General features: G+C 39.3%; 1 long non-coding RNA gene across 1 annotated transcript in view; it reads right to left on the bottom strand.

Moving 5' to 3' along the window:
- Window positions 1-10774: 10774 nt before the first annotated feature.
- The window catches only part of LOC106924985 (uncharacterized), a 31044-nt gene continuing 19570 nt past the window's right edge, over window positions 10775-22248 (bottom strand). Inside the window, exon 3 of the long non-coding RNA XR_001419756.2 lies at window positions 10775-13028. This is a non-coding gene — a long non-coding RNA (uncharacterized LOC106924985). The remainder of the gene's footprint in view (window positions 13029-22248) is intronic.

Below are 22248 nucleotides of genomic sequence, written 5' to 3'. Positions count from 1 at the left end.
TGAGTTCATCCATCTCATAAGCCTACATAAAAAACCTTTAGACATAAATATAAAGTCTGTATATTGGAGAAATGTATTTTTGATTGGGTCATATGATGGTCTGCAACAAGTAACTCCCCTTCCTGTAAACAATGTACGTCTAAACCAAGTGACCACTGTGTTCATCAAAGTCCAAGAAGTCGTTGTGATATTTAAAGTTTTTATTGTTATTTCTGTGATTATGTGTGATGCGTCTGGGATTGTTTAGACATCAGATGAGACATGGACTATAAATTCACATTAGGTTAGTGAAACCGCTGAACACCAACCATCCCAGAGCAGGCGGGGGAGCTGAGGGAGAGACCGGCTCAGTGCTACAAAGCTGCCGGACCGGGATGTTTACCAAGGATTTTTGGCTCACCAAGCCGAGAGCCTACGAAAGAAAAGAAGAAAGGCAAGACGAAAGAGGATGAAGATGAAAAAAAAAGATATTTGGCATTTCTGACTTTTCCTCAACAAACACCCGAGGGTCTAAGAGTCTCATTTAAATAAACAAAACCAAGGGGGCTGGATCAATTTGTGGACAATAAGCTTTGCCTCGGGGCCCCGTGCTCTGACGAGCTTTGAAAGTGGCGCCGGACTTTGTCTCAGTGAGTCAGAGGTAGAAATCCCATCCTTCAACAGGCTGTTGTGAAGAAATGTTCACAGGCTTCACTGGTGGCCTCGCCCGTCTCTGCAAACTTTGAAGTTTGTGGAACCAGACGCATGCTGCAAATAGGCAAATCTCCATGTACAAAATGGCCGCTAGCCACAAAGTGTGTTGGAGTGGTGAAAAAAAATCAGATCCTGGTTGAGAGGAGAGGAGCTTGGCTGTAGAAATCAACGCTTGGAGCAGATTTAAGGTTGATGAAAGTGTCTGGATCGCCTGTAGGGATCAGCAGCGTCTCTGTCTCAAAGGTCCTGATCTCTGTTCAGAGGTAGACAAAAGTGTTTCATCATGACTGTTTCCTTCACTCCACACTCCTACTGTAAAGACTGTGTGCCTGCCTGTTGTAGTTACAACAAATGCCCAGCAGATGGCAACCACAACACAAAGAAACCCCTTAAAACTGGAACGAGGGGTTTTAAAATGTTTAGAAAAAAGCCAAAAAAAAATTTCTACAAATATTTCAGCTGTTTGGATATTTGATAGACATGTAGCATTTATAAGTTCATTATTTTTGTTTTATGATCATGAAGCAAGGTTGTAAAAATAAATAGCATTTGAAACAAGATTTGAGAATATCAAACTATCAGAAGTTTAATCTGTACTGAATTTAAAGAGATGAAGTCAGAAAAAAATAAAATCTGCTTGAATAAAATAAAACAACACAAATATAACTCTGGTGTGCAGTTTTGTAGAGAGCTGTTATAAGTACTGCTTGAAGTACTTTTGAAAACACTGATAAATCTCCTCTGCGTTACAAGCAGAGATCAGCTGTTGTAGATCTGGTGAGACCGAACTGCAGCTTCACGCTACAAAGAAACTAAACTTTCTCTGCTAACTTCCTTAGTTAGCAAAGAAAACCAGCACCGTCCAACTTTAATGTCTCTCAACTGAAGACATTGTATCTATTTTTGTTCATGTCTGTTTTTCATCTGCTCACATCATTCTTGGATCCACTCATTAAATTCCTCCTTAATCCGGTCGCCTCATGCTGAGCTCCAGGCTGCTCTTCACCTGAGTCTCATGTAGAAGTTTTATGTTTTTGCAGTCAGTTGACTGTTGATGAGGATAAATTGTGGACAGTTAATCATGATATGAAAATCATTGGCAATAATAAGGTTGTGTAAAAATATTTAATCAAAGACTGAAGAGCATAAAGCTATGTTAAGCTAACAGTTGATTTAAATTGAATTCACATACATTTACTGTAACAAAAAATACAGAATGAACACCCATTGAATTAAGCTGTAATTTTTAAAGGTTTAGTCCATTTAATATTGTACTTTTTTTGGCAATTGTGCCCCTTCTAGAGGCGCTCAGAGCCTAATCTTAAAATAAGGAATGGGTGGGGCTGCTCCAGTTTTCACAACAGGACGACGTTTCACAAATATTTTCAGTCAAATTTTCCATTTTCAGAAAAATGTAGGAGCCTTTGAGGAGCCAGCTCTTTGACAGTGTGCAGCAATAGGTAAGGGAGGGGCAGCACTTTGTTATTGCATTTTATTATTGGAAAACGAGAAAACCCCAATGACATCAGCAACTTTTGTGGCATCTCAACAGAAGGCTTTGAGCCACTGGAAAATTATTGTTGGTATATTTTATAAAGGTGTGTTTGATCTTTATAAACCAAACTGGATTTCTAGATAATCCTGTCTGATTATAATTACACCAGGTCTGGTTTCTGTTTCCTAACTGCTAAAACTTTGCATCATACTGCTCCTATGGTGGAAAATTATTTGATGAGAAGCCATGCAAAGCATCAGACTGACTGGAGTTTGCTGTAGTTACACATTGAGTAACACTGTGCTGCCCCTCCCCAACCTGCTGATGCATGGTCCAGATCAGGTGACTGAAATAACACTTTTCCATCATTTACAAGGAAAATAAAAGCAATTGTTTTTTTTTATTTATTTATTTCTGATTGCAAACCCAACACTGTTATTAAGGTAAACCCTTTTAATATAACTCCAACTAAATGCAGCATGTCCGTTACATTTAATTGTAACAGGTAAACCTGTGCTGCCTTGGTTAGCTAGGCAGGCTAACTAATGCATAGTTTAGACATTTTGAAGGTAAACGTTTTGTTTTGATTGACGTTTAGTAAAACTCCACTGTGGTTTTACTGGGAGGCTGAAGCTAAAAAACCAACCAGTGAAAATCTGACAAGGTTCATAAAATTGTGTTAAAGTTGCTTCAAGATGCCAACGTCTCTTCTAGCCTTTAGCTTCAGCTTCCAGAATCGGACTCATCTGAATTTATACTACATGTTGACACCAGTAGTGTTAGCCACTGCAGGTAAGATAGTAACTACTCAGAAGCCTCCAACAGAACCTACCTGAAAAGCCTGGACTTTAATACAGTAACTGTTTATGAGCTTTGAAACTGTTTTCATGTTTGCCACTAACAATCTGTACTGTGAGCTTGATAAGAAGCTTCTCTGCAGGTGAATCTGTGTAAAATTTTCAGATTTTCACATTAGATACATTTTATTTACTCTGACCAGAAACTATTACCAGTTTCATTTTGCTGTTTGTGTTTCACCTCGGGTTTATTAGTGCATCATATCATTGTCAGCAGTATAAATTAGCCTTTGCTTGAAAAGCCAGGATCATTTTGAGACTAGAAAGTATAAGATTGTACAAGAATACTGCAATATCTTCAAGTAATCAAAAATGACATGTTTAATGATTTTAAGTATTTTTTTAAAACTAAGCTACAAATATTCAGGTAAAGATAAATATTTGTTGCTTTGAAGGCCAAACTTAACCCAGATCAGGTTGAAATCATTAACATTAAATGTAAAGTATTTGGATTTTGGTTTGTACCTGCACAGGGAGCCGTTAGGATCTGGTACCTGGGCGTTTCTACAAGCTGCAGAAATAAATAAATCAACTTATTACAGAAAGTTTTTTGTTGTTGTTGTTTTTTTAAAGAAGATCAAGAGGAAAATTGTACAGCTGAGGATTTGCCAAGATGCTTGTGTCCACATTTTATTATCTGGTGTTAGTTATGATTCATTTCTTCATGAAATAAACAAAACCCACTCAGAGTCCGTTAAGGCCCAGTTGCATAGGTTGCTTCATTGGCTTCATGTTAGATATGAACACTGTCACAGGGGAGGTATCTCTTGCTCTTCAGATTGTATAAATGAAGGACTTCAGAGTCTTAATTTCTTTGATCCTATGGCTTCCTGAAATTACAGGCTTAAACATTGTTCTGCTGTTCTCCATCTTCCCACAGGAGACTTTCCATCCCATCCCAGACACAGAACGAGCTAGCCTAAGCCTCGCTAAGTCACTCTTAGCTCTGCCGCCACAGCTTGTGTGAGCCAATTCATGCTGAATAAGACCATGTTAATCTGGGGTTTACAACGGGACTAAGTAACTTCGTTTCTATCCTCTGTTAACCTGGAATCGCTGCGATGGCCAACTGGACTCAGAGCCGACGCCTCCTTCTTGTTACTGTTCCCAAGACAAGCCACCAGCATGAGCGCGTGTCCAAAACTAAGGCGTCAGATCCAACACCTTGCTTCGTTTCCTGTTCTCTTGGATAAATTCCATCAACATATTGCATTTGAGATTCATTCTTGTTATTATAAAAAGACGCAGGTTTTGTCTCTATGCTCTGCAGGATTATTGTTTTTAGCAAACTTTTGCAAAAATATTTTAAAATCTTTTAAAATCTGGAACTAGGTACATCTGCATGTTTTCTATTTAGGAGTTCCTTTTATTCAGACTTAATAAAAGTTACTAATATGTCACTTTGAGGTACGTTTATACTCTGACAAGCAAACTGACGTAAAGTTGATGCCGACACGCAGCTGTCATCTGCAGATTTGAGACATTGCTGTTTGTTTTGATGAAGACCAGAGTCATCATCAGCTGTCAGCTCATCCTGATGCACAGCAGGACTCAGAGGTTCAAATCTGACACAAACATTTCTATTAGCTGTTTGATTTTAATGAAATCACTTTATGAACCAAAATGAGATTTGTTTTAATTTTGAGAGGTACACTTGTTTACCCCAAAGAAAGATGGAAAGCAAATATTCTAATTTACAATTATCTACATCTACAGATTCAAGTTACTTTATATTTTATTGTTTACGCCAAAAATGGAAAACATGCTTAAAAAGAGAAAAAAAACATTTAAAACAACCTAGCAGCTCTTTTTATAATCCTGACAAAGTGTCTGACATTACTCAAAGCACAGCCATAAATGCAGCTATCAGAGGCAAAGTACAGTCAGAGAACACCCTGCCTGCTGCGGCGTATCTCTGCTCTCTTCAGCCGGGTGAATGTTTTCCACAGGGAGATGGGGAGGCAGATAAGAAGCGCTCTGACGGGTCGCGGAGCCTCTTGTGACTGGGCAGTGTCAGGTGGGGTCAGCAGCACGGCCGGCCCGCGCGCTCAGGAGGAATGCAGTCATCTTATCAGTTATAAAGGAGCTCTAGAGCCTCCGAAAGAAAAGCAAACGTCTCCGCAGGATGACAAAGATATTTTTCTTGTCCTGCTTCGCTCTGGTTGGCAGATTTAAAGCTGGGCTGGAGATAAAAAGTATTCCAACTGTCATGAAGGGTGTGATTTAAGACATGCTTCCTTTTTATCCACGCTGCCTCCCTCTATGTTAATGTTCAATAATCTAATGACATGCAAGCATTAAAATGCATTGCTAATCAACTATTAAAATCAACCAGAATGAGGGTTGCCACTAATAAGATTTATTACTTATTTACTGAAATACTTTAAAATGTATGCATAAAATGAATTATTCAAGATTATCCTGATTGTCAAAAAGAGACAGATGTAGAAATAACAAATAAAACAGCCCTTAATTCAGACATGATTGTAACTCCAAAGGGAAGTGAATATTGTTTATTATACGTTTCATTTAAATATAATAAAATATTCTAAAACACTCCATGCTCCCTATAAATCACTTATTTATTAATGAAATGTATTATTTATAATTTTGCTTGGTTTAAAATACAGTAATTTACATTTACTAAAACCACGTACACTGTTAGATGCACATTAGCACCTTCAGGCAGAGAGTTTATAACATCTGAATGTTTGGGTTAAGACGTATCAAGGAACCTGTAAAGCTTCCTTTCATCAAGGAAAAGGTCTGAGCTACAGTAATTTGTTTCATTCAATTTTAATTTATTGCTGAGCAGGAAAAAGAGAAGAATTCCTAATAAAAATTTTTACAAAAAAACATTATGGCCACCGAGAACTTTCAACTTTCTGACTTTGGTCTGTGATAGAAAAGTTTGGACGCCTCAGACTAAAGTGGCCAACAGCTTGTTGAGCAGCTCTGTCCTGTTATTTCATACACTGTTCATATTTATTTCAGCTGACAGTTACTCTGATTCGTTCTCAGATGATATGCAGGTAGAAAGAATTTTGCACTTTTTATTTTACTTTTGGAAACCATGGCAACAAGGTATTGTTTATACAACTGACAGCAGGTGATTGAACTTTGACCCCAGTTCCTAAAGGAGGAAGGGAAGAGAACCAAAAAGCAGAGAGAGAAGGAGGAAGTTCAAACCATCAGGAATCACATCCTCAACTATAACATCTTTCTACCTACAGCCGGATGGAGATTTAAAGAGGAGTGGCAAAAGCAAAGGACATGGATTAGCAGCTTAACAACTGATTGTGTTAACCAGGACATGTTACTGTGAAATGTCATGTTTGTTGCCCAGAAATTGAACTGATAGCATATCATGACAGTCATGAAACTGAGCAACAGAGTCTTCAGTCAGAGGCCTCTTCAGATTCATTGTGAGACTGACTGCTACCAGAGATCCTTCCTGATCCTTCCAGCATCACCATCCACAACGCCTCTCTGAAGATACATGGATCATTTGAGTTATGACAATTAATTTTCCTTTGGGGGAGATAGCTGGTTGTTGAATTAAACTGAATTATTCTAGTCAACATCATTGATGACCTTGACTAACCGACTTCTGTCAGTTTTACTAAACAGATATTAAATTATGTTGTAGAGGATGATGTGTAATTCTGAAAATTTAAACCATTTAATGAGTTAAATATCTTGGTTAGACTTTCAGGGTGAAGTTCCTGTTTTCTGGTTGCTTTGTGGAAAGTATATTAAAATATTTAAATATTAAAATATACATTTTAAAATGTGAAAAAGTGACATTACGCTTGAGTCTTCACATTTTACTTTAATTGTTACTTTTGCTTTCGCTCTTCTTTGAAGTAAATCCAAAAACCCACTTTTGAAATTTTCAGTCATGATTTTGGTCAAATATTTCTAAATCCAGTATCGTTTATTCTTTCTAAATAGCTCGACTCAATTTTAACCATATTTACCCCAGATGCCAGAAAAATGTCTGAAAGCACCAAATAAAATGGCTGAATCAACTGTCACCAAGCTGGTTGTCAGCAAAGAGAAAGTATTTTTTTATTTTCTTGAAGAATTGTGCAGGATTTTCCATCAGCTGTGAAGTTGCTGAACTCAGAATGCCTTTTTCTCCAGGGCCATTTCTCATCTCCTAATCCCTGCTCAGTCTCCTCCTCTACTGCTTAGAAAGCCGGGGCCAATCAAACACCTCACCGGGACGGTGATAGGGAGCTGGATGAACCAATTACTGCGGCAATGGCTAAAACCCTCCCTGCATACAGCCAAGTCACTAAGTCGGAGACTTGTTGCTCAGCGGGAAGCAAGTAGGGGTGGATTAACGCTGCCACAAACAGGCACAAAGGCCAACATGGCAGGGGGCTGTGACCCCATGAGAAGGGGTCTGAAGCCCTCCATGCGGGCCTCATAAAACCTCCCATAACAAGGTGGAGCACAGCTCCATCAGGCTGAGCTGACCAGCAACTTTACGCCGCATGGACTGCCGCTGCGATGCATTCGGGTGGTCATGACCCCGTCTCCATGGCGCTGAGAGGTTGACAAACCAAAAGTAAATCCTGGAGCTCAAACAGAGCAGACTTATATATAGACTCAGTCTGCTCTCTGCTTTAAACTCCTCTCTGCTCGAATAGAACGGGGCCATGTGTGAAGTCCATGACAAACAAATCTGTGTTTTTTGTGGCAACAGTACCAGCTGCACCTGCGCTGGATCAGGCTGATGTTAGGGCAACAAAATGGGGTCAATTCTCACACATACTGTCTACTGCAAATTTAGAAAGTTCAAAGATGTTTGCTTAAGTGAATCAGTTTTAAACTGCACTGCATCTGGAAGATGATGGCAGTCCAAAATTATCAAACCCCCAACATTTAAACTCAAACTATTACTTCGTCAGCAACATTGAAAGACAATTTAAAATATTTTAACCATATTATTCATTCACTTAGTTTACAAACTAAATATTTAGTTAATAAGCTTTCTATTTAAAGCCAAACTAAGTATTTAGCTACCTCACACCTAACTATATTTAGTTTGGAATTTAGAAATTTGTTGTTGAACTCTGAATTTTCCTAATAACTATATGGCTTTGACAAAATATTACTAATAATGTCTGTCATATTTATTAAATGCCTCCCTTCAGATTCAAAACCATCGTCGAGCCAGGAAGAACAAATGGTAAAACTACTTTTATAATGGATACAAAAAGAGCCAAATGCTGTCTCAAAGCTTGAAATTTAGGTCTGTCTGTACTTTTGTTCTTTTTACAAAAATATGTTGTATTTTAGTTCATTTTGATGACAATATTTAACAGAAAATGTTAACCACAGTTTATCGCGAACCCATTTCCCATATCATTGTTTATGAGAAAAGAAAAAACTCTAAACAATAGAAAACAAACCTTACCCTGAAGATTTTGAAAACAGACTGCCTTTCTTTTAATAAGGCAAATGTTTTAGATCTCGATCTGCAGATGCCTTTTCCAGAAATATCAGGTAAAAATGTAAAAATCATAATAAAACTAGTTTTGCATTATAAAACTGAACTTTTATGACCTATAAATTCCCTCACTGTGGTGATTTCAACCCATTAGGGCAAAAGTTTGGACACCACTGATCAAAATGGTCAGATCATGATTTTACCCAAAAAGATAAATGTACAATTCAATGAAAAGTATTATTAATGATATCGGTGGAAGAGTTTCAAAATACATTTCTTCCAACGATATCAAAAATAGTGGATAGTTTTGCACAACTTATGTGAGCTAGTTATTGCCAAACAAAAAAAAGGACATATATTTCTACACTCAAGTAACATTTCATCACTTTATTTTCATGTATATGAGAACAAATTCCTTTTGAAATAATAGCTTTCATTCTGCTACAGTTAAACATTGGATTCAAATTTTTGATTTTGCGACATTTTATTCGTGATAATAAAAATCTGCAGACATTTTTCTCACAAATCACGTCTTTGTGACTCCACTTGTGCACGCCACACACCGCTCGCTGCGCTGCTCTCAGGAGACACAGATGACACCAGACAACAGAGCACTCTAAACAAATTGCCCTTTGGCTGACCTCAGGAGACCGAACATGTAAACAACCAGAGAGATGCTTATGTTACACATTCTCCCTCTGCCTAATGACCATCAGGAGATAAATTGGAGGGAGACACGGTTATATACAAGCTTTATATGCACAGATTGATGTGGAATGAATTAGGTGGAGCATCACACAAAGACTGTGTCCAAGAAAATGTTTAAACTGCTTAAAGGTGAGATTTCCCTCTGCAGATCAGGTAAATGATTAGTTGTAACATTATTCTCATAGTTTAATAACTCAATACGCAAATTTAGTACGTCCAAAGGTAAAGATACACACTTCTTTGTAAATGTTCAAACAAGAATATTTCCCCACTTGACAACATAACCAATCAATTAGTTTATTCACCATTTCTACTAATAAATACACAGAAAATTACAATTGGAAATAAATATCATTCAAGCGAGAGTTAAAGTACAAACGTTAAAGACTCCTTTCTGAAAAAAGAAGTTTTTCCGCTTAGTTGCTAAAGCCCTGATCTTATTACAGAACACTAACAGAAGTGTTGTGCACAACATTTGGTTCCACAATGTATGCTAGAGTTTGAAAGTGGCGTGTAATTCTGAGGTGTGCTGGTGCTGTTCTGCAGAGCCAACAGGCTGAGAGCGATGAGCTGCAGACGCTCCGCGGTGAGCTGGGGCCTCATCTGTGACTGAGTGGGTGCGAGAACGCCAAGCAGAGAAGCAGCAGGTCGCAGTAAAGGTTAACAAAATCAAGGCGGGGAATTTACGATCGTCCGTGCTTCACAAGCGATGTCGCCAGCAGCAAGAGAGGGAGTGTAAAAGACAAGAGTGGATGAGAGGATTATGGGGTGTGTGTGTGTGTGTGTGTGTGTGAGACTGTGTGCAGAAGTCAATGTGTGTTTGTTTGCATTTGCCAGTGAGATTTTCTCCTAGTTTACAAGCAATACATTGTGACAGAATGATTAGGGACTTTTACTGCGACTAAGTGTTCATTTCACACACTGTTGGGCTGCGTGCCCTCAGTTAACTGGCTGAACCCGAGACAACGCCGGCTTCAGAGGAGCTTCGGTACGGCGCTGTCTGTCTATCTGTCTCTAAGGGTTGGTTAGTAGTAGTTAACCTTGGTTTTATCTGAGAAACAAATTATGTCTCAACACTAAACCAGACAGTGGATGTCTTCAGTAATCTGATCATCTAACCAAGGAAGTTAAAAGAACTTCAGTTTCACATTTTAATGCACCAGATACTCTTCACCATGCCAGGGTGCTGAATTACATCGACAGTAAATGCTGCCTGGCGACGGAGCCACCAATGATGGGGAATTTCAAATAATTAAAACATGCTAAATGTTAAAGCATTCTGGATGGTTAATGAGCCAACAATGATTTTAAACAAAGTGGAGGGAGGAACTAACATCTAAAGAGTGTTTGAAGGTGACCACAGTCCACCAGTAACTACTTCATGAGATTTATTCAACCCTGGTTCAGTCACAAACACAACAAATGATTTTGTTTATTAGTAAACAAGATCATTGGTTGATTTATTAGACTGATGAAAGTTGTCAGTTATTTAAAGTAATGTCCCATTGGGTGTTTTTGTTCCATTATCAGATTTACACTGGGAATAAAAGCACTGTTGGGTTTTAGAGTTTGGATTTTAATCAAAATTTTACCAAACAAATATTCAAACAGAAACATGTTTTTAAAAAACTAATTTCACAGTTGGTGAAGAGAGGTATGAAAATCAATCTGATCAGTTAGCAATGATAAACTGATAAACTATGTTGGCCTGATAATAGTTAAAATCCTATTACTCCAGACCCCCTATAAAATTGACAATTTTATATTCGGTATAATTTATAGCTCAACTATAATTATACCGTAATATGCATTAATGGAAACCCATGGAAACCATCTTAACACTACCACAGAATCCAACCTCTACGGTCTCCTTGGTACCTCCATGTACCAAAGAGGAATAAAAAAAACTTGTACTGGTTGGTGTTGGTCAACCAGAACCAATATTCTGGTTGACTTGTTTATACCACGTATGATGTTCAGAATAGGGTTTACAGCAAAATGATTAAATGCTTTCCGAACCACATCTGTCAGGGTCTTAAAGCCAGACAGTGGCTATTCTACCTGATTGAATTTAGGTTTCCATGCATGTTGTAGAACAGATTCAGGTAGAAGTGTCCATAAGGGCTAAATGATCTATCAAAACATGAAAACCACTGAACCTAGCTGAAACTCAAACTCACTCACTGAAACACCACCAAGGTTTTCTCACAGTACCTTCACACAAGACTGATGTGTTCATAACAAACCATTTAAAAACTTTCATTATTTAACTTGGACCAGCGGATACAGACGGGTGATAATGTTAAAAATACACACATCACCGACACACACAGTGAAGCTCAAACTGTACAGATAAGATGTCCTTCCTGCGTCTTGCAGCCACCTATAAGTGGAATTGAGCCCCTCGATTTTAAGAGACAACGTAGTGATAGGACACTTCATCACGGGGAAAGGTCCTCCCCCACTCCGATAGCTCCAGTTTGTCTGGAAGAAGTTATGCTTTGTGATAGTCTGGCAGAATCATGGATTTGTCTCCTTGAACCAGTTGGAACGCATACAGTGTATCAAGTTTTAGCAGCATATGGCTTTAATTTGACCCCCTAAAACCTGCTTTCATTTCTCTTGATGAATGCCAAGGAGTTCAAAAGTTATTATTCTATGCATTATCAGAGAAACAACACAACATAATTTGCAGATTTTCAGCCGGGGGAACCGTTTAGGGCCCATGGGTTTCCTGCTGGCTCCTCACAGGCATCGTTTTGTTGCTCCATGTGTTAACACATTCATCATTCTCACATTTAATAACACAAAGAATTGAATTTCCTTTTTTTTTCTACAGTTACTCTTAGGCTTGATTCGCAGTGGGCATCCGTCTGCCTGTCCGCGTCACCCACTGTGTGGATGAAGGCTGATCTAATTCAAGCATCGCTCTGTTTCCACTGCGCCGTGGCGATGGGTGGGTGGGGGGAGTCCACAGCTGATGGATCCACTCTGGGCTTGGCACCGTCCGTTTTTTTCCCCGAACGTCGCCCACTGGCTTCTGTTGAAGTTCCATTCAGAGAGCATATTTGCTGGATGACAGCACAGTCTGTGTATCGTTTGGTGAATACGTTGTCGTCAGCAGCTCCTCACACTGGCATAAATCCACGGTCAACAGTTAGTCTCGACTAGGTCAAGTGATTTATACACAGGGGCACGCAGACTTACTTTTGCTCGTCTCTCCACAGACTGCTGCAGAGAGGCATGTTCAAACACACATCTACCTCGCAGCTTCCCAGGGCAAACGATGGAAACCTGTTACTGTATCCTTGAGGGCCGTAATGGGAGTCTTGTTTAAAGTACAGAGGAATCTGGTCTGGAGGTCACTTCTGAGGAAATGCAGAGCCCAAGGGAGTGAGTGCTAGGAGTTTTCCTCTTCATGTAGGAGGAGGAGGTGGTACGCACAGACACTCTTATTCTCACACATGCATGCATTCAACATGTAGGCAGAAAGCTGCACGCAGGCAGGAGAAGATGAAGTGCAAAGTGGGTTGGTGGTACTTGACCGTAATCTCTGGAATAGAACTGAGAAGGTGCAGTGTGTCTTCGAGGATCATAGCACAGTTTCAACGTTTTCATCAGAAACAAACTTTACTGAGTTTTATGTGTCACAGCAACAGAAAGTATAGAAGAGGGATGGCATGTGGCTCAGTGTTGGAGAAGGTTCACCCAGATGAGGTTTGCCCCTCAACGCAGCTGCCCTGGGTTCGACTCCCACCTTTGGGTCATGTGCTGCATGTCTTCCAGTCTCTCTGCCCTACTTCCTGTCAGGCTGCTGATGAATAAAGGACACCAGTCAATCAATCAATCGACACTAGTGCTAGAAAAAGAGTGGAGCAGAATTGTGATAATTCAGTTTTCAACAATGTTTTAAAATTAAAAATCTGAAAAGTGTGTGCTGATTCTGGTTTTAAGGAAGTTTCTGTGGAACATAACTCTAAATTATTTGTAGAAAACCCACCTATTTGAGGATTTTTTCACAGAACATAACTAAAACAGTCAAAAGACAATGTAGCTTGAGAAGCTAAATACTATTGTACTTGACATTTCAATGGTTGCCATTTCCAACGCAGCCAAAACAAGCTGCATTCATCGTTTTTACCATGTATTATTTTACTTCACAAATGTAGTTTACTTTGTTTTGGTAAATTAAACAAACAACCTGAAAAATGTACAAAATTTAAAGGGTTTGAATACTTTATTAAGGCACTTCATATATAACAGCTGTGGTCAATCCCTGGAAGTGCATTATAATATTCCATAGAGGGACATTTCATATGAGTCAATTGCATTCCCAAGGCCGGGCTGGTGTTAAATGCTTCGCCTGCCACAGTTGCATTACACACTGGACAATTTGATGCGACATTTCATCAATAAAAGGGTCAACATCTGCACCATAACTCTCACAGGAGTTTTAGAAACTACAATAACAACAATATATGGACACATTCTGGGTAAAATCTGGATTTGCAGCGTTCCTCAAAGCTGAAAGACAAGCAGCTTGGCAGAACTATTAGAAATCTGTCAAAGTCACATCACTGCAGGGAAAAAGTCTGATCCTATTGATATTGCCTACTGTCTAGACTTTGAAAAATACATCTGACAGCTGCTTGTCTTAGCCATAGCCCCATAGTGTCCCTGTTGTACATCATCAGACTTCAACAATATTGACTTCTGTTGAGGAGATTAGCTGTCAAGCTTTTATTTTGTTAAGGGATCAAGGTCCTTCATGTTCTTACCTAAATATAACTTTACTCCATTGCAGGATTGAAATTGCTGGTGCAGGTGGTATTTCATTTATAAGAGCCCAGAATGCCTTGGCTTGACCACTGGGCTTTGGGGGGATTATGTCGTGAATTTGTGTTTTACAGCAGCTGTTAGTGAGAAATCACCAGGGGTCTAAAAGTGGATATGAATGCCCACAAATTGGGCCCTATGCTCACTTTCAGTTTTTACTTTTCTGAAACTCCCCATTAAGCTGTTCATTTTGAACACTGCCTGCCTATTTGAAGCAACTAGCTACATGTCAAATGTTTGGATAGTGAGGGAATGGAAAAAAAGAATGCAACACCAGAAGAGCACAGCGGGATAGGGGCTGTATCAAACTACACCCAAAATTAAACGTCCTTAGCCCTGTCTCTGAGAGCACCGAGTTAATCGTGTTCATGTCTACATTAATAAGGATCTTCTGCAAGACAACTATGCAACACCTCTTTGGTCACTGGAGATATTGATTTATGAGGGGGACGGGGGCACAATTGATGAACTGTTAATGCCTACTTGGATGCTTGGATTGCTGCTGCCATTAAAATGAGACAAGCAAATGAGACCAGGCTGAAAATGTCACCTGGGTGCACAACCTTTTACGCCCCAGAGCCCTTCTCAGAAGTGTAAACTCTATCTTACACACCTCTGACCACTTCCATCGATGGCTTACGGCAGAATCCTGCCAGCAACACAAACCTCTCAACACTTTGCTGTAAATCAAATAGCTATCTAAAGCAGCGGGACTCGTTGTTACAGAGCTGGACGGCAGCAAGTGGGAAATCCCCAGCACTTGGAGGTCCAACAAGATCCGAGGGGGTCACAAGCCTCCGCTGGAACATGGTGTGCCGTAAGAGAGGAAGCCTATCCCCCCTTCAGCCAGATTAAGCCTTGTTGACAGAGAGTCAATAATTAATTCAATAACATATGTATTTGGAAATTAATAGTGGGTTTAATGTGAAGTTATTCAAGTGCTGCAGAGTTTCTGGATCTGATTACGTCCTAGTGTAGGAATTAAAAACACGTAAGCAAATGTTTATTACAGAAAACAGGGATGAAGAACAGGAAGCATTGAGCTAGAAATGCACCAATAATTTATCTGGCGGCTGGAACCAGCCCATTTTCACCTTGATTGGCTCTTATTGATGATTGGCCAGTCAGAAAGTGAGAAATCCAACAATTTTCTGATCAGAGAAGGCACTATATGTGATATGGAAAAAAGCAACACTGGGAGCGAGAGAGAGCCAGACTTTTAACATGATGACAAAATGTAGACAAAAACTGAAGGTTGGAAAAGCCACAAAATGCTAAAATGGTCATCTGGACTTTCCAAAGTCAGTCGTCTAGAGCCGGTACCTCAGATGTTTTAGTTCTTTCCCTGGGTCAACGTACCCGACTAAAATGAGGTGGGTGGATCATTTGAATGAGCTGGCAGGGACACCAGCTCTTCTGGTCACATATGATCTAGCTAAATGGGGGATTTTTAAACTAGAGCGAGCCTGTGTGGTTGACATCAAGCCCTCTGGATGTCAGGCAACTTGTCAAGGGTTTTATATATTTAGTTTTAATCACTAAATATATGTGTAAGACCCTGTTAATTTTATGACCTTGATTTCCTTACGTGTGCCAGTTGGAGGACTTTATTACACCAAGTGTCTTCAGTCCCACTGAGGTAAATCTTTCAGACATGAGGCCTATTGGACCTTTGGTGTGTTTCTACACATGGAAGCTGCTCTTTCCTCCATCTTCTTCACACACGCACGCACACACACAGTCAGAGACACAGGTTCCCTCTGGGAAGCCCCTGTGAGTAATGAGACGCGCCTGTGTTCAGCGTCGCATCACTTAGTGTGACATGAACCTGCTTCACTGTGTGTGATCGATCTATTTATTGCCCTGTTTATGTAAAGCCAAGCAAAGTCTCCTGACAGAATTTCATCAGGCTGAAATATCAATGGCCATCACTCACTTTTTATTGCTTTTTTCTTGTCCTTTTGCTTCCTCTGACATTTACCCTGTGACGTATGAAGGACAACATATGAGATGTGGAACATCGGGGGTGGATGTGACTCCTCTCCCTTTTAAATTTTATGTTTCCAGAAGACCGGAAGCCTTTTACAGGAACTCTGACAGTTACAAGGTAAAGTAAAACACCAAACTGCAACAGAATGCCAGGATTTTCATATTATTGTTCATATTGCGATGGTGCTGCATGTTCAGGACCTAACCTGCTATAAACTTCTCCAGAACTTCTCCCTGACCTGCTGCTGGGTTCCTGTGTTTCCATGATCCTGATATTCTCTGAAGAAATCCTTTAGAGAACTGAAATTATGCTGAATTCATACATGATTAGCATGTTTGAGTGAGATCACATCTCGGGTCTATAAAGAGGAAGAAGAAAATTTACTATTTTGAAATACCTAATTATAAAATATAAGATATATCTAAAATAATGAACTATTGGATCAGGAAGTGTAAGTACAACATTTTTTGTGTATTATTACCGTAAACACTGAACTGAATACTTTTGAATGGAGTAGACTGAACATTTCAATTTTTGGCTGATTTTAAAGATTTAACCTTTTTCTGTCACTTTTACTGTAGCTTAAATATTTATATTTTTCTGTCTTTGGAAAAACATTAACATTTAAAATACAAAGCAAAACTACTTTTTTGATTTTTTTTATTTCAAGAATTTTAAAGAAAAGTATGCCTGATGGTTTCACAATGTTTTTCTTAAATTAAGATTAGCTAAATATTACTACCGATAAATATGTTCATTCTCAGCCTTGTTAAGCACTTATGCAACATCTAGTCTTTCTATCCCTCATAATCTTCAGAGGTGTGATGTTTGTAAAAACTTTCATCCGGACCTGTTGCTTGCGACAGTTGTTGGAGCCTCTGGGTTTTTGCTATCGCTGCAGATGCCAGGCCTTCCTAAGAGGGCTTCTCGGGGCAATCCCAGTTACAAGCTGTGGTGTTAACCTGTTGGAGGACTCTTATCAGCGACATGTCATGTTCGCATTTTCCCCGCAGCTCCACCAACCACCTCACAGCCATCTCAGCTCTCTCCAGAGCTCCGCCCTGAAAGGCCACTTTTATCTGGAGTTTAAGAGGGAAACATATTTGTGCCGAGCTTTCCCACAGTCCTGGAAGCTGGAAAAGTGCAAATAGCAACAGGAGTGGAAGACAGTCAGTTTCTGTAGGCTGCTTGGTGCTGTTAGCATCTACCGATATGTTTGAGACACTTTGATTCAACACTATACAGTACGCACTGTAGTAAAACAAAAATGCAGGAATTTTACTGGCTTTGAGAGAACAGCAATTCTGACATTTTAACTTAAATGTAATTTATTCATCTGTAATCAGTTAAGACTCTCAGAAGAGTCTCACATATTAAGAGAAAAACATTCATTTTATAATGGAACTGAATGAAATTAGTTTACAGTGAAGATGCAGACGTGCTTTCGCTGTTTGAGGTAACTGTTTGGATTGTATTAAATATAAAACATAATTAAAAATGTGAAAGTGACAGAGGTTCAACGTAAATTTTTAAAATCAGATTTAGAATAATTTAAAAAATTATATCATCTAAAATTATTCCATTAGCTCAATGGATTTTTCCCAATATCATTCCATGCTACTAAACAATTTTAAAAACTGTATCCAAACATGTTGAAAGAAAAAGTTTGGTACCAACAGGAATTTCAACTGAACACATAAGTAAAACCCTCTAACATTTATCAAAAACAGGAAGTTTGAAACATAGTAAGTATTCAGAGATGCTGAATATGTTTCTAAACTTATAACCAGTTGGGATTTGAATCTGAATCTGGAGTTGCATTGTGACTGGAAGCTCCACCTGAAACCTTTGACCTCATGCTGGATGCAAACCGTCATTCAACTCCGACCTCACAGCAACATGAAGTCTCACTGGCTGTTATCCAACTCATCCTCATACGACTTAGAGATATTCAGAAATGTCAATGTCCGTAGCTCTAATGCAAAGTGAATAATTATTTAGTGATAGTTTTGATTCTGTCTGGGAAAAAACATAATTGATAAAACTACAATAAAGATTTTCCATCAACAGTATTAGAGGTGAAAATGGTGGAAATAAAAGCTTTCAGGCTGATGATGTAGTTTAAACACAACAGCTTTTGAAATATTCTAGAAAAAACTTCTTTTTTTCCAATTGAAGAACAAATAAATGTTTTAAATAGAAAATTCACTAGTTTAATTAACTGATGATAATGTTTGACAGACATTGACAAAGTGGACTTTCGGTTTTTTCCTGCTGAGATCCGTGACCCGAGACGCCCACCTACCGCAGGACCGTCAGTAAATAATCACAGAACGGGCCAGAGACATGTAAGAAAATAAATGCTTCAGTGCTTGTGTTATCTGACTTTCCTTTTTAGTTGACTGGAGGACTTTGCTTTGTTAGGCTTCCTGTGACTCCTTTCATGCTGTGAAGGTTTGGGTTCAGAAACAGAGAAAACTGGGATGAAGTTTGTGGGAGAAAAAAGATGGAAAGAAAAGAAGAGATCTGGAAAAACTTCTTTGGTGCAGTTTAGGAAAACATGTTCATCCCAACAGAAGAATTACTTATTTTTTACTTCTGCCCATTCAGTTGTGATCAAGCATCCTTGTATGAGAGACACTTTATGTTTCCAGGTGACATAATTTGATGGGAAATAAAGAAATGTAAAATCATTAAAGTATATACTTATTGTTCAAAAATGGCGCCTCTCCTGGTATCAGTATGTTGGAGCAGCTCTGGTCCTTCTGATTTGTTCCTTTTGCTCATTTATTTTTTATGAGTTTTTACATGCTATGAAGTTGGAAGGAATTTATTCTTACTTTAAAAATTTAAAAATGAGATTTAAAAAGGAGTGGAAAAAGCAAAGAAGGTGTATTAGCAGTGCTCGTTGACAACTGATTGTGTCATCCAGGACATGTTACTGTGGAACAGCTGCTCTGCTGCCCAGACGTCAAGCTGTTAGAATATCAAGAGACCAGCTGTTTCCATCTAATTGTCATTCAAATTCTGAGTTAACTTTTAAAATGTCGCAAAAAACAACAAAAAAACCACAAAATGCAAATTAGGCATGTTTCCAGGCTAGGCAAAACTTGATTTCTTTAGATCTAGTAAGCAAGACGTAAAGGTTACAAACCAGCATGGAGAGTCCTCCCCTCTGAGCTGGAGGTTTTAAAGTTTTCCAGAGGAGAGCGTTCCACCATTCCCCCGTGTGGAGCGCCTCTGGCCGGCCACTCCAGGCTGACACTCCTCCCCACCGCGTTGGAAGTCTGGATCCCACCAATAGATGAAAATGTTCACAATACCAGAACTTATTTTGCAAATGTGTTTCCATCTTCCTGCTAGCTCATTTTTGGAAAAACCAAAAATCACCCAAGCAAGCATTTGTTTTTTTTTTGTTTTTTTTGTTTTTTTGTTTTTGCAAAATTGAGGAAGTTATCTTCACTTTTGCCATTTCCATAGAGCAATATTTTAAAATGTGCATTAAAAAAATGGCTACTGAAATAAAGCAACAGTCTTCAGTCAGAAGCCTCCTCAGATTTGTTGCAAGACCAACTTCCTGCCCTCAGCATCACCATTGTCCTGCGCCACAACATCATCTGATTTCCCTGTGGGATAAATAAAGTATTTTTATGTTTTCAATCAATAGCAAACTCCTTCATTTGGTGACATAACCCCCTCATGCTGGCACTTCTGTCCATCTTTGTGGATTGGAAGCCATCGATGGGCCCCTCTGCACCACATGCACCCCCATGCACTGCACACACACCACAGTACAGCTCCTCAAATCTCTAGTTCTTAGAGCGCTGTGTATGATAGTGACTGGGCAAGCTTGGGGCTTGATTAGTGCAGTTAGCCCTTCTAAGGCTCTGGCTGTTTACAGTGGATTACAGGGAGGGAGGCAGGGGTTAAGTCTACCCAGGCACAATGCTCCATCCCCCGCCCTCACGGGAGCCGCTGCAGCAGGGCTGGCAGCTCGTCTGGGCTCCACACCGCCAGGCCAGGCTGACAGGTAGCGGGATTTGGCAGAGCACTTTGCATGAGAGCCAACATGAAAAACTGAACACGGCGGATTAGCTCGGGATTATGTTGTCAGAGTTAGCCCTGACGGACAAACTGCAGAGGAATAAATTGCAATCTGTTTGAGGAGCACGCTGCCACGCAAACGGCTGAGGCATCAGCTTGTTGCAAACTGACAGGGTGGACGAAGGAGGGGCGGGGGGCATTAATAATTTATAAACAAGGACCACGGCCGTTAATGACGTCTGGCCACTCTGGCCGGACAAGACGTCTGGTTGTCTAACCCCTGAGACCAGGAGCTGGTTCATGTTAAAGCTTAAAAGCAGAAGTGACAGCGAAGGCACGCTGATAGGAGAAGGTCACACTTGGAGAGGTTCTAAGAAGACCCAGCTACCACTGCGTTTCAACACTATCGCTCTGGTTCTGATTATGATGCAAAAAGGAAGTTCACCTCTTCTGATCAGCCAACTCATTTTCCAACTACAGTTATGAATATTTCTGATAACTGGAATTTAAACTTGAATATTAAAAACATGTATCTGCAACAGCTTCTGATGAGGGACCAGTAAACAATTAATGATCCAGTTGCATATTCTTTGGATCCGAGCACACCATTTTTGACTTTATATTATAATTTTATCCTTAATGTACAGTATACTACTCTCAATTTAGTTTTGTGTGTGTGTGTGTGTGCGTGTGTGTGTGTGTATTTACTTTTATCTGTCTAACACACTTTGACTGCCTGTCACTTTGTTGTTGCCCCTGAATTTTCCGAATGGGGGAATAAAGGAGATTTCTTTTCTATTCCACCCAATGTCTCTGAAATGTTTTCAAATCTTTATATAAAATCAGATTTTTTATACCATCAGTTATTAAATATATACAAACTAAAACATGTCTTTCTAAAGTGAATTATATACATTTATACATAGAATAAATACAGATTTATATCACTTAACTAAAATGTTGTTTTCTTGAAAAACTGCAAATTCTACACTTAAATTAATTTTAATCATTTACAGAAATAAAATAAATGTAAATCACATTTATAGGTGAAATATAAGTGAATTTCTGAGAGAAGGATCTAATGGTATAAAATTCATAAAACAAATTCTGGAGAATTAATCTCATTTTATTTCTGTCTGCAGTTTTTTCTCCCTGGTGAATAAACTGAGCTGAATTTGAAGCCGTATGGCAGCGTTTTCATTCCGAAGGCTGACTGGCATGGTGAGACGCATTAATGAGCTTTATTCTATTCTACTCTCCCCTTCATCATTAGGAATGCATGCCTGTATGTTAAACACATGAATATGCATCAGCATAGAGCATTTGCTCTCTGAGTTCGCAGTGAGTTGAATGATAATCTGCCTGGGAAATGGAATGAACTGCATTTCTTTACCCTCCAGCATGTAATAAAAGACTCAAAGCTGAGAAAAACCTATTAATGTGACATTGTGCTTACATTGCAGTTCTGTTTGCTTATTGGATAAAAACTACATTTTCTCTTGCATGACTACATTAATTTTTATTGTTTCTAATAGATCAATTTGTGATCACAGAATCTTACAATTGACTAGCAAACAAGCAGAATGAATTAGGCTTTCTGTATGTTAATTGCATTTTTATGATTGTGAGCAAATACATTAGACAGACATTTGGTTCATGTGTGTTCCACCAAACAGATCTGACGGTGTCGGCGCTCAGAGCCACGCCGTCAGGCTGGGGGTGATTCAGAGGTCAGCGCAGATCACCAGATAACGGCTAACAAATTACCATGATGCCTCGCACTCCTGAATGACGCGCAGGGAGGGGTTCATGTGGAGGATGGGTCGAGATAAACTGAAATAAGATAATAAGAAAAGGCTCTAATGATGACACGCTTTAACTTCATGTCTAATTTTATGTGAATGACTTATAATATCTGAAATTTATTGAAACTAGAAGCAAAGATTTATTGATGCAGCTGCCCCTCATTAACTATTGATGCTAGTTTGTGCTACAGCTTTAGCTCCGATAAGAACTTTCATTGTCCACACGGCAAGGGCGTAGATTCGGTCTAAGTTTTGGTGGGGACCTTGGTGGGGACCTTGACACCCCCCCGGCAGCACAGTGAAATGCCCAAGAGCACCGAACATTTTTGAGAAGGGGGGGGAAACCACATTGGCTTAAT

The sequence above is a fragment of the Poecilia mexicana genome, unplaced genomic scaffold (genome assembly GCF_051168715.1).
Source record: "Poecilia mexicana isolate PSO_F unplaced genomic scaffold, ASM5116871v1 scaffold_10, whole genome shotgun sequence".
Taxonomy (NCBI): domain Eukaryota; kingdom Metazoa; phylum Chordata; class Actinopteri; order Cyprinodontiformes; family Poeciliidae; genus Poecilia; species Poecilia mexicana.
The sequence above is the reverse complement of the archived record's forward strand: the minus strand, read 5'-3'. Positions and strand labels throughout refer to the sequence as shown.